Below are 13,872 nucleotides of genomic sequence, written 5' to 3'. Positions count from 1 at the left end.
CAGGGAGAAATTAGTCTCCTGAATATACTGAAAGACCGATGTACTAAGTATGAAGAAGGTTATGTAAATTTAGAAGTGGCCATAGTAAAAGCTGATGATAAAGATCTCTTAGAGTCAGAGTCCACAAAATTTGAAGGTAAATTAGAATATTTAACCGTAGTGAAGTTATTACAGTAAAAATTGGCTGAGATTGCCGCGGAAATACAAGTTGTGGAACAGCGGAGTAAAACTGTACTACCACAAATTAGGCTTCCGGAGTTTGAGGGGGAGAAAATTGGAAATCCTTTTGGGACCAGTTCAGATACTTAGTTCATGATAGAAAAGATCTCCCTGATGTGAGCAGACACATATCTGGTAGGACAGGTCAAGGGAACGCCTTACAAGCTGATAAAGGAATAACCAGTGGAAGAAAACAATTATGAGGTGGCCTTGACTATCCTTAGACAAAACTACGAAGAAAGGGAGCAGGTTACCACCCGATTACTGAAGGCTTTAATTGAATTACCTATGCCTAAGAATGATTTTCATTCCTTGCAAAATTTTAGAATTGCAATGAGTTGTAATTTAAAGGCTTTAAGTACTCAAGCCAACGGCCATGCCACGTTGAGTACACCGCTTCCCATTCGATCAGCGAAGTTAAGCAACGTTGGGTCTGGTTAGTACTTGGATGGGTGACCGCCTAGGAACACCAGATGCTGTTGGCATCCCTACGTGTCAAGTGGGGTTGGTGGAGGATTAGTGCCCCTCCCTGTAAAACAATTAACTCTAAGCCCTTGACCACCCCGTTTGGGATACATGGCGTCTGGCGATGGATGGATGGAAGTACTCAAGAACATATTAAGGCAGCAGATTGGGTGCTTTCTAGAACTGTATCCTTAAAGTTTCCACCAAAAACCAAGGATGCCTTGTACGGTAGGTAACAAAAGGATAATTTCTCCTGTGAGGAGATTGAAGAAGGCTTACTGGAACTCTGTAAACATTTGCAAAGAACAATAAAGCTTAATGAGATTAAACAGAAGACTGAAATAACGAAAACTCCAACTCTGATACAGAGTTGGAAGCATTGAAGGTTTATGAAGTAGCCAATTCCGAATGTGGGAAGGCAAATTTGCCATTACAGAGCTGGAATACAAATTCACCACTTTTTAGGAATAGAATGTAAGAGGACTATCCACATAATGACATTCCCAAAACTCAAAATGTGTTGGGTCTTAACTGGGATACAAGAGCTGATGAAATAAGTGTGAAACCAATTAAGTTCTTTGATGTCACCCTCACCAAGAGATTCTTGTTAAGTCAGGTCTCCACGTTATTTGACCCATTAGGTTTGGTCAGTCATATAGTTATTAGGGGTAAATATTTAATGCAAGAGGCTTGGCGAGAATAGTTGGACTGGGACACTGAACTGGGTGAGACATATGTGGAACAGTGGGAACAGATTAGAAAGGAGTTTGAAACCACATCAAGCATAAGTATTCCCAGGAAAATAAACAGTAATGAGATGTCACACTTACACATATTCTGTGAAGCTTCTCAAAGGGCATATGGAGCAGTAACTTAGTGCAACAGGAGAGGATAATAAGATTATTATGTCCAAATCCAGAGTTGCGCCAATTAAAGGAAGAACCTTACCTCAAATGGAGCTGGCTGCCAAAGACGTAGAAACTAAATTGGCCAGGTATTTGACCACTACTCTTGATAATCAGTTTGAGGATATCTATATATGGACTGACAGTGATATTTGTCTTTACTGGATAGGGAAGGGAGACAGCAAAATTCCTTTTGTCTGCAACAGAGTGAAGGCTATTAATGAACTGTCTTCCAAATTTAAATTTATGCATGTATCCTCTAAACTTTAATTAATAAGCACATTGTTAAACATCCTGAATCCAACAACTTAAATAGTGATAGACAATATGGTTTTCACCATGAAAGATCGACCATTGACATACTCAATCTCTTAACTCATACCATCCATCAATCAATTGATCTTTTTGGAGAAACTCATGCAGTAGCTCTTGATATCTCTAAAGATTTTGACAGAGTATGGCACCGTTCCTTGCTGTCCAAACTCCCTTGCTATGGACTAACATCTTTTGTTCCTTTTATTTCTTCATATCTTAGTAACAGGAAAATAAGAGTAAAAGTAGATGATGTATATTCCAATTTCCACTCAATTAACGCCAGCGTGCCGCAGGGATCAGTTCTGGCGCCAACCCTATTTCTGGTTCATATTAATGATCTCTTATCTGTCACCCACAATCCCATTCACTCATATGCAGATGACTCAACACTACATAGTTCATTCACACTCAGACACCCATTTACAAAGTCTAAAATCTCTACCGCTCAACTCAGTACAGCCATCTCCATTAATCAAGATCTATCTACGATCAGTGAATGGGGACAAAACAACCTTGTCTCTTTTAATGCTAGTAAAAGTAAATATATACAGTTTACTAATAGACAGATATTGCCAGATTCGTACATTACCTTCAGTGCTACTAATATTCTCATCTCCAAAAGTATTGAAATTCTTGGCGTCTTACTTAACAGTGCCCTCAGCTGGACCTCTCATGTCAGATCATTTGCTAAAACCGCCTAAAAGAAGCTTGGATTATTGTACAGAGTCCGTAACTTCTTCGCTGATGAGCAGTTAGCTATAATTTATAAGAGTCATGTGTGCTCTCAGCTTGAATATTGCTCACCCTTGTGGAATGGTTGTGGAGAGGTTGCATTAAGACAACTAGACAAAATTCAGAACAAAGCTGTTAGAATCATTAACAACCCTGTCATTGCGTATAAACTACCTCCCCTGCAAGTAAGAAGGAATGTTGCCTCCCTTCATTATTTTACAGATTTTCTTTTGGCAGATGCTCAGACGAAGTTGCGTCCATGGTGCCACCTCTCCATGCCTTCCCTCGTGCTACACGGGCATCTGGTAGCGCTCATGACTGGAATGTTACTCAGCCATGTTACAGAACTTCTACCTATCAGAATTCTTTCATTCCCCGAACTGCATCTCTCTGGAATTCTCTTCCGCAGAGTTGTTTCCCTCCAAATTTCAACCCACAGCTGTTCAAGTCTAACTGTTACAGATATTTTATGAGCGGAGGACGCCAGTAATCTGGTGTATGGATTGTTTTTTTTTACTCATTTGTTTTTCCTTCCTCCGTTCTGTTATTTATAAAAAGAAAAAAAAAATCCAGCTGATCTGCTCTCGAGAGACTGATCAATGATAATTTGTGGTTTAAAGGTCCTAAATGGTTACTCACTAAATATTGGCCTGAGCAGAAACAGTATACTATTGCTGAGGTTGGTGTAGTAAACTTGGATCCTGTAGTACCTGAGCCATAAGTAAATGATATTAGCAGATTCTCATCAATAAGGCAACTTATTAATACTACTACATTAGTTGTTAAAATTTTGAGTAAGAAAGTGGGGTTTCAGAAGTCAGATCCCATGGAATATTGGCTGAAAAGGATACAAAGAAGTTATTACAGAGAGATATAGGACCTTTTGGGCAAAGGCACTGGGAACAAGAATAAGCTGATAAGAGATTTAGGCTTGTTCTTAGACAGAAAGGGTCTGATTAGATGCCAGGGCTAAATAATAAAGGCTGATTTGCCTCTCCAAACTAGACATCCCATATTATTACCTAAGAGCGATTATTTTGTACAGTTAATTGTAAAGGAAGCCCATGATTTGACTGTTCACGGAGGTGTGCCGCAGACTTTGGCCCGAATCAGGGAAAGGTATTGGATCCCTAAGGGTAGACAGGTTATAAATAATATCTCAAAGGTAGCATTACATGTTGGAGATATGAACAACGACCAATATGACTATACAGGACCACCTGCCTTACCAAGGGATAGGGTATATGTAAGTCGGCCCTTCAAAGTAGCTGGAGTTGATTACACATGGGCACTGTTACGTGGTGAAGGAACTCCCCATAAGGTGTGTATATATATATATATATATATATATATATATCTGTTTACTTGCACCTACACAAGGGCAGTCCATCTAGAAATGACAGAAGATTGGAGTTCAGAGACATTCCTGAACGTATTTAGAAGATTAGCTGCTAGAAAGTCTTGTCCTAATAAATTAATAAGCGACAAAGGATCCAATTTCATTGGAGCAACACCCCTACTTTTAAATATAATGAATGACCCAAAGGTTAAGTCGGCGCTGGGAATCCAAAATTGTACCTGGCAGCTCATAGCTCCAAGAGCACCATGGCAAAATGGATATACCGAACGAATGATTGTTATTGTGAAGAACTGCCTTAGGAAAACCTTACACTGAACTAAGATCACAAAAGAAGAGTTAAGAACAGTGATAACTGAAATTGAAGCTAGGATTAATGACTGACCCCTAATCTATGTAGATGACACTAGCGTTTAGACTGAGGCATTAACACCGGCTCATATGTTATATGGCGGAAAACTCCATCCAGTGCCTTTTATGGATATCCAGGAGGAAGTAGATGATCCTACCATAGAAAATAATGAATTAGGACAACATCTGCAAAGCCCAACGTCTGAAAAAAGTATTGGACACCTGTAATAGACATTGGAGCGAAGAATATCTTTTGAGCCTAAAAGAAAGATTTTATGGGGCTCAGGCTGCCAGCAACAAGTCTGTTATAAACATAGGAGATGTGGTCCTCGTAAAAACAGAACAACCTAGATCCCAGTGGTCATTAGCTAAGGTGATCACACACCCAGATTCAGAGGGGGTGCTGAAACTCGTAAAAAATAAAATGTAGGGGACATACCAACAAAAAAATCTATTGATACACTGGTACCCCTTGAGTTAACGGCTACCCTGGAGACAGTGAATGGTGGAGACTAAATGGGTCAAGATGCATGACTAGAAGGGCTGCAGCACAGGCTTCTCAAGACCTACAGAGAGAACTCCTGGCTAAGGGTCACATTACGTGATACAGCATATTATTCTTCCCCCAGCCCCAAAACTGTGGGAATTATTATCCCCCAGCACATTTGCACTCTAATTTTTATAATAGTCGTCCCCGGTCAAAAGCAGCGGAAAACCTGGAGAGCGTTAATAACTAATCAAGAGTTTTTGTAACCCAGAGATTATATTCTCATTAATAATTCTTATTTTTAATAAATTATATGCTACTGCATTTAACCTTTGTGGACAACTATATTGTAAATACAACGAATTACATTGGAAATTTCCAATGACCTCACGGCGCCTGCGCAGTGAGTATGGAAAGCCTCACGTGAAAAACGAATGAGGATTTGATACATATTTACATAGATAAAGGGAATAATTGGCTTGGCCTTAGTTTAAGTAAAACTAAGATTAATTAGTTAGATTCGCCTTGCATCACTGGTTCACACTATGGCCTTGCATCACTGGTTCCTCGAATTTCTTCTTACCTTCATAATAGAAAAATACTGATCATGGTAGATGGAATTTATTCTCAGTTTCATTCCATAAATGCTGGCGTACCTCAAGGATCAGTTTTGGCGCCAATCCTCTTTCTCATTCATATAAATGACCTATCTGTCACGCACAACCCAACACACTCTTATGCTGATGACTCGACCCTTCATAGTTCTTTCACATTTAGTACCTCCTTTACACAATTTGATATTATAAATTCCCAAAGAAACACAGCAATTTCTCTGAACCAGGACCTTTCTAAAATTAATCAATGGGGACAAAAAAAAACTGGTCTCATTCAATGCTCAGAAAACTAAATACATTAATTTATCCAATAGAAAGAATCCCTGAGACTCTCACATAATTTTAAATGATGTCAGTATTCCCATATCCACTACAATTGATATCCTAGGTGTTACTCTAAACCCCAACCTAAGCCGGACAGTTTATGTTAAATCCCTTGCTAAAAATGTTTCTAAAAAACTGGGACTTATGTACAGAGTTCATGAGTTCTTCACTGACGAGCAGATGGCCACAACATACAAAAGTCATGTGCGTTCTCAGATCGAATACTGTTCACCACTGTGGAGTAGATGTGGAGCGGTTGCATTGAGGCAGTTGGACAAAATTCAAAATAAAGCCATTAGATTAATCAATAATCCTGCCATAACGCAGGATCTTCCTCCGTTATCAGTACGTAAAGATGTTGCATCTTTAGCACTATTTTATCGATATTTTTGCCGTAAGTGCACTAACGACCTGGCCTAAATTGTGCCTCCCCTTCACATTTTCTCCCGAAATACTCGGGCAGCTGGGAGCGCCCATGAACTCACACTCTCTCCCCCACAATGCAGAACCTTTGCTTATCAAAATTCATTTATCCCCAGAACTACTACTCTCTGGAATTCACTTCCTGGGAGTTGCTTTCCATGTACATTTAGTCCTCTCGATTTTAAATCCAATTGTTATAAGTATTTTATGAATGGAGGATGCCTTTAGGCACATGGACTTATTTTTTTTCCTGTTTTTCCTTCCTCCATTCATTATCATATATATATATATATATATATATATATATATATATATATATATATTGTATATATATTGTTACGGAACAGAGAAAGATAATGTACACTTTAAGTGAGAATACTAAAAATCACTACTGTCCCGTAAACTTCCAGGTTCCAAACAAAAGAGTTAGGTAAAATTACAAGTTAAAGTTTAATGCTCAAAATAACAACAAAACATTCAGGACTCATAAGGATAATGTAATGGCAAAAAACAGGTTAAATATATGGTTAACTGCAATAGCCTCTATTAACAAGAAAATAAGCAAGAGTAAATTTATCTAAGTCAGCCCTGATAAAATGACAATACCAGATAATACTCAGTGAATGCAAGATATATTATTACAGATACAAAATATTATTAATAAGGGCTGACACCCAAAACACATGAATCACAAAAAAACTTACTAGGCCTAAGAATTAACACCCTACGTTACACAGTACAAGAAAAAATGCAATAACAGTTATACTCAAATTACACAGCTGCTAGATGGTTGGAGACTTCCTGAGCACTCACAATAATAACAACTGTACAGGGGAGGACAGAGATGTGAACAAAATGTGGAGTAGATCTAAGTGGCAATAATGCAGAGACTGAGTTCATTATATAGGGGCCGGCAGAGCTAGATACAACTTGTAAGAAGGACGCGCAAATGAAGCTATAGGGGACAAAGAGTTGACAATCCTGCTCTGAACAACAGAAAGGACGACTTACTCTACTATAACGGTAGATGGGGGGACTGAGGTAGAACACGCTCGTGATCAAACATGCAGCATACTGTACGTTAGAATTACACAAAGGATGATGAAATCATAGGCTATGTAACACCTCCCCACAAAGAAAAAGAAATTTACAAAGGAAATTTCTTATTACTCTAAAACAATCTCTCTAAAGTCTAGATAAGCAATCTGCAATAACATTTTCTTTCCCCTTGACATGTTGTATGTCTAATGAATACTCCTGAAGAAGTAGACTCCATCTTGTCAATCTCTGATTTTTATCTTTAAACTTACTAAGGAATTTCAGTGGGTTATGATCGGTATAAATGACTATGGGGTCAAACCAGAACACAAATAAAATGAAAAATGCTGTAAACCCAAAATCAAGGCCAAAAGCTCTTTCTCAATAGTTGAGTAGTTCTTTTGAGGTGGAGTGAACTTCTTACTGTAATAAGATACAGGATGTTCAATACCCTGATCATCCTCTTGCAGCAAAACAGCCCCAGCTCCTGCATCACTTGCGTCAACAGCCATCTTAAAAGGCTTAGCAAAATTTGGAGTAGCGAGCACTGGCTGACTTAATAGGATAGCTTTAAGTTTACTGAAAGAGGATTCACAGATATCGGTCCAGACAAATTTAACTCCCTTTTTCAGTAGGTCTGTAAGTGGTGATACAAGAACTGAAAAGTTAAGAACAAATCTCCGGTAATAACCTACCATTCCCAAAAATCTTTGTAGCTCTTTCCTACTTTTAGGTCTGGGAAGATCACTTATAACCTGAACCTTAGCTCCTGGTGGTGCAACATGTCCATCACCAATTACGTACCCAAGGTACTGAACTTTAGCTTGACCAAACTCACACTTTGACAAATTAGCTACAAGATTAGCCTGAACCAAACGCTCAAGAAATTTACTGACATGGCATAGGTGATCTTTCCAGTTGTCAATGAAGATTAATACATCATCAATATAAACAACACACCCTGCTAAACCCTCTGTTACAACATTCATGAGCTTCTGAAATGTGGCTGGTGCATTCTTCATACCATATGGCATTACAGAACATGCAAAAGTCTTTCCTAGTGTTACAAAACATGAGATCTCCCTAGCACGTTCAGTCATAGGTACTTGCCAGTATCCCTTTAACAAATCAAACTTACTTATGTACCTAGCCTTTCCGATCTTGTCTATGCAATCTTCCACGCGAGGGAGAGGGTAAGTGTCTGTTTTGGTTATCTGATTAACACGTCTGTAGTCGATGCAAAGCCGCTGTGACCCACCTGGCTTAGGGACTAGAGTGACTGGAGAACTCCACTCGCTCTGACAGGGCTCAATCATCTTGTGGTCCAACAGGTAGCCAAGCTCCTTCTGGATGAGAGGAACTTTCACTGGGTTCACACGGTAAGGAGGCAGTTTAATTGGCTTTGCGTCTCCAACATCGACATCATGCATCAACACAGTGGTTCTTCCTGGAGTGGCACGGAACACTTGCGGGTACTCCTGCAGTAATGCCGAAAACTCCTGCCTTTCCTCGGGAGCTAGATGAGAAATCTTAGTCTGGAGATCGTTCATGATATCAGGATTCTTCCCCAAACTATCACTCAGGCTCATGCTGCATGGGACTTCGCTTGCAGACTTGGGTGGAACAGCTACAGTGCAGACTGGGTTATTTTCGTCCGACCTGTGATATAACTTTAGCATGTTGATGTGACAAAGTTGCTTGTTCTTTCTACGATCTGGTGTGGCGATGACATAGTTGACATCACTGAGTTTCTTCTCCACGAAATAAGGACCACTAAACTTGGCTTGAAGAGGTTGCCCATGCACCGGTAGCAGAATCAAAACCTGATCTCCTGGCTGAAAGTGGCGTAACCTGGACTTCTTATCATACCAAGTTTTCATCTTCTCCTGAGCAGCTCCTAAATTCTCTCTCGCCAGCTGTAAAGCAGTGGACAGCCGTTCTTTGAACTTCATCACATACTCCAGCAGGTTGATGTCATCTTCCTCCGACAGCCAGTATTCCTTGAGTAACTTAAGGGGTCCTCTTACTTCATGGCCAAACAGTAGTTCAAAAGGTGAGAAGCCCAGTGATTCATTTGGAGATTCTCTTGCGGCAAATACAGCAAATGGAAGACCTTTATCCCAGTCTTTCTGATGTTCCAAACAGTATTTCTTGAGTATCGATTTGAGTGTTTGATGATATCTCTCCAACGCTCCTTGGGTCTGGGGATGGTAAGCTGAAGACGTGATCTGGGTGATGCCCAACTCTTTCAGAGACTGCTTGAAAACATTTGATATGAAATTACTTCCCCGGTCGGACTGTACCTCCTTGGGCAGACCAAACATTGTGAAGAACCCTAGCATATCCTTAACCACGTTCTTTGCTGAGATATTTCTAAGTGGAATGGCTTCAGGATAACGAGTAGCCATATCAATCAGGGTCAACACATAAGAAAATCCTGAAGAAGTCTTAGGAAGAGGGCCCACAACATCCACCAACACACGGGTGAAAGGCGCCTCAAAAGGAGGAATGGGAACTAGAGGTGCAATCTTTTCGGTCTGATTACACTTCCCCACAACTTGACAGGTATGACAAGACTTACAATACCAGGAAACATCCCTGAAGATACCTGGCCAGTAGAAGTGTTTCAAAATGCGTGCCAGTCTTCCTCACTCCAAGGTGTCCTGCCAAACTGGAATCATGAGCCACTCTAATGATATCCTGCCTACAAACACGAGGGATGACAACTTGATGTACAATCTCCCATTCACAGTCGGCTGATGCTGTTGGGGGTCTCCACTTCCTCATAAGTACTCCTGACTTTATATAATAACAAGTAGAAGCACCAGCTGACTCTTCCTCACTGCAAGCAGAGTTAGCTAGACCTTTCAACTCAGGGTCAGCAACCTGCAACTCAACCAACTCTTGACGAGACAAATTATCAACACTACGGGGTACTGCCTCATCTGGTGAGTGGTCCAAATTCGCAAGAAAAGTGTCAGCTACGATAACATCATCATCATCATTATCCTCTAAGTCACCAGTAACTTTAGACTTAGCCCTAGTGACAGCACATGCAGGGAACACATCAGGGACATCACAATCCTGGGCTGCAACCACTGGCTCACTAGACAACTGAGGAGCTGGACACACTTGACTTCCACCAATATCATTTCCAAGTAAGAAAGTTACACCTGACATTCGGAGTGTCTCAACGAACCCAACCATAACGGAACCATTAACAACACCAGACTCTAAATTCACTCTGCACAGAGGGACAGAGAAGTAATTATTCCCTACACCTTGTAGGATTACAGTTTCATCAGAGGAATTAACATTAGAGCCTAGAACACTGGTCAGCATAAGGGATTGGCAAGCACCTGTATCAGGATATATTTTAACTGATTTCCTGTCATTACTGTCCAGAGGACTGACAAAACCATCAGACAGGAAATTAGCACATGAACTCTTGAGAGTGTCACCCACGTCACTGCTCAAAAGAGGAGCTCCATCATGAGAATTTAATTTACCCCTCAAAGCAGGTTCAGTTAACTCAGTTAAAGAATTCTGGGAACTCTCAAGGGTGGACACTAGACCAATTGACTGAATATTTAAAGACTCCTTTTTGTTCACATCACGCTGTCTCCTGAAACATTTCTCCGTAGTATGACCAAGCTCACTACAATAAGTACATTTACTTTTCTGAAATCTAGAGGTGAAGCTGGTATTTACTTCCTGAGAAACATCATCTTTATTCTCTTTCCTGTTACCTGTACTCTGAGTAGAGGCAACGCACTTACTCTCAGCTTTCCCTTTTCTTTAGAATATCTCTTGTGAGTGAGAACATATTCATCAGCTAAAACTGCAGCATCAGACAAATTATCTATTCTTTTCTCATCGAGATATAGGCTTACATCTTTACTAATACACCTTTTGAAGTCCTCCAGCAAAATCATCTGCTTAAATTTGTCAAAATCAGAATCCACATTCTTAGAATTTAACCACTGCTCTAACAGATCTTCTTTGATTTTTGCATACTCAACATGGGATTGCTTATCTTGCATATAAGTTGTCCTAAATTTTACTCTATAGGCTTCAGGAACAAGCTCATAGGCCTTAAGAATCAAGCTCTTAACTACATCATAATTATCAGATTGATCCTGAGGCAAAGATGCATAAGTTACTTGAGCTTTACCGGTGAAAACAGTTTGAAGGAGTACTGGCCAATACTCCTTGGGCCAATTAAAACCTGTAGCTACCCTCTCAAACAACTGAAAATACTTTGTTAAATCAGATTCATTAAAAGGAGGGACAAATTTAACATTTTTAGCCACATCAAAATCATCAGAGCTAGATGATCCAGTTCCACCTTGTTTCATGCGATACTCATGGTCTGCCTGAATCCTAGCAATTTCAACTTGTGCCTCAACCTCCTTAGCTTTTGCCTGAAACTCAGCCTCCTTAGCTTTTGCCTGAAATTCAGCCTCCTTAGCACGAGCCTCCTGCAGGGCTAGCTGTAACTTAGCTATTTCAATCTGCGTTTGCTCATTTGGAGGAGTTACATTAAACAAGCTTTTATTAATCATGCCAACAATTTGATCTTTAGAATGATGAGAGCGAACAGCAATTCCCAATTGTTGAGCAACAAGCTTAAGTTCATTCTTTGTTCTGTTTTCTACATCACACACTGTTTGCACATTTGATAAAAAATCTTTGGCTTCATCAAGCGTAGTAATAGTAGACATCATGAATAAATCACAGTCACAAAATATCAAGCAATATCCTTATGATAATATCCTGAATATCCTGATAAGAGGTCGCCAAATTTATGTTACGGAACAGAGAAAGATTATGTACACTTTAAGTGAGAATACTAAAAATCACTACTGTCCCGTAAAGTTCCAGGTTCCAAACAAAAGAGTTAGGTAAAATTACAAGTTAAAGTTTAATGCTCAAAATAACAACAGAACATTCAGGACTCATAAGGATAATGTAATGGCAAAAAACAGGTTAAAAATATGGTTAACTGCAATAGTCTCTATTAACACGAAATTAGCAAGAGTAAATTTATCTAAGTCAGCCCTGATAAAATGACAATACCAGATAATACTCAGTGAATGCAAGATATATTATTACAGATACAAAATATTATTAATAAGGGCTGACACCCAAAACACATGAATCACAAAAAACCTTACTAGGCCTAAGAATTAACACCCTACGTTACACAGTACAAGAAAAAATGCAATAACAGTTATACTCAAATTACACAGCTGCTAGATGGTTGGAGACTTCCTGAGCACTCACAATAATAACAACTGTACAGGGGAGGACAGAGATGTGAACAAAATGAGGAGTAGATCTAAGTGGCAATAATGCAGAGACTGAGCTCATTATATAGGAGCCGGCAGAGCTTGATACAACTTGTAAGAAGGACACGCAAATGAAGATATAGGGGACAAAGAGTTGACAATCCTGCTCTGAACAACAGAAAGAACGACTTACTCTATTATAACGGTAGAAGGGGGGACTGAGATAGAACACGCTCGTGATCAAACATGCAGCATACTGTACGTTAGAATTACACAATGGATGATGAAATCATAGGCTATGTAACAATATATTTATATATATATATATATATATATATATATAAATATATATCATGATGTAATATAACTGTATTTAGCATTGTAATTAACCCGCCCCGTCCTGGAGACGTGAATTCACGTCCTCACACGATGTGCACTCATATCCCGGAGACGTAAATTAATGCGGCAACATTGCAAGGTCCCTAATTTGCACTATTTTCAATTTTCGCGAGTGATTTCGCTAGTGATTTTTGGCACGTATACACGGGACACTTTCCTCTATTCCTCTACAAGATGCCAAGCAGGGACAATGCCTGACACCGCATAACCTCTCCCCCCCCCCTGCACACCATTGTCTCGGCAGTTCACCTGTTACCAGTGACCTGGCCAATAAAGACATTCAGGGCCAGAGTGATTCCCCCAATCGATGATAATGTGGAGGACAAAGTTTACATAGCATTAGAGGAAGAAACAGTCAAAAATGATGATCAGGTAATGTGGGAAAAAAAGGTCATGAATGGTGATGAGTTACGGTAGTGAGTGAAACAATGCTTATAATGCCTATATTACTGTTTGAAAACCAATATACTCTTGTACTACATATAAATTTGTCCCAAGTAAATAAAAAATACTGTTTATGAGTGGATAAAATAGTTACCCTCCCATAGAACTCGTTTTCTTTGGTGCCTGCCTGTTAGAAAACCCAGTTAGGTAAGGAGGTACTCGTAGTTGGATCGAGTATTTTAAACCTCAGGTGAGCGATTTCTCTATGAATTTTCGATGTTTCTCACCAAAACCGAATGTTTGAGCCTAAAAAAAAAAGGTCCCAAAATGTCAGGACTGGGGCGTACCACTGCCCAGAAAACGTCGGGATGGGACGGGTTAATAAATAGTTGGCACCTCATCAAATCCTATAAGGGAGAAGAAGCTCTCCATGTTCAGCACTCTGCTCCTAGATCTGGTTCAAGTAGCACATTGTAAATAAGCCCTTCAAGGACGCGTGGAAGCCCAGGCAACCGACCTAAACATCAGGCTCGTCGTCATCTGTTGTCCGACTCTTCCTAGCTAAGTA

At 39.8% G+C, this 13,872-nt stretch overlaps 1 non-coding gene across 1 annotated transcript; it reads left to right on the top strand.

Annotated features, from left to right (window-relative positions):
• The first annotated feature begins 585 nt into the window (after nucleotides 1–585).
• Nucleotides 586–704, top strand: LOC145394588 (5S ribosomal RNA). The gene has a single exon (XR_013896446.1). It is a non-coding gene; the product is annotated as a 5S ribosomal RNA (ribosomal RNA).
• The last annotated feature ends 13,168 nt before the right edge of the window (nucleotides 705–13,872 follow it).

The sequence above is a fragment of the Coenobita brevimanus genome, chromosome 27, assembly GCF_032717465.1.
Source record: "Coenobita brevimanus isolate Jiangsu-jjx chromosome 27, ASM3271746v2, whole genome shotgun sequence".
Classification (NCBI taxonomy): Eukaryota; Metazoa; Arthropoda; class Malacostraca; order Decapoda; family Coenobitidae; genus Coenobita; species Coenobita brevimanus.
Note: the sequence above shows the minus strand (reverse complement) of the source record. Positions and strands in the feature narration are given on the sequence as shown.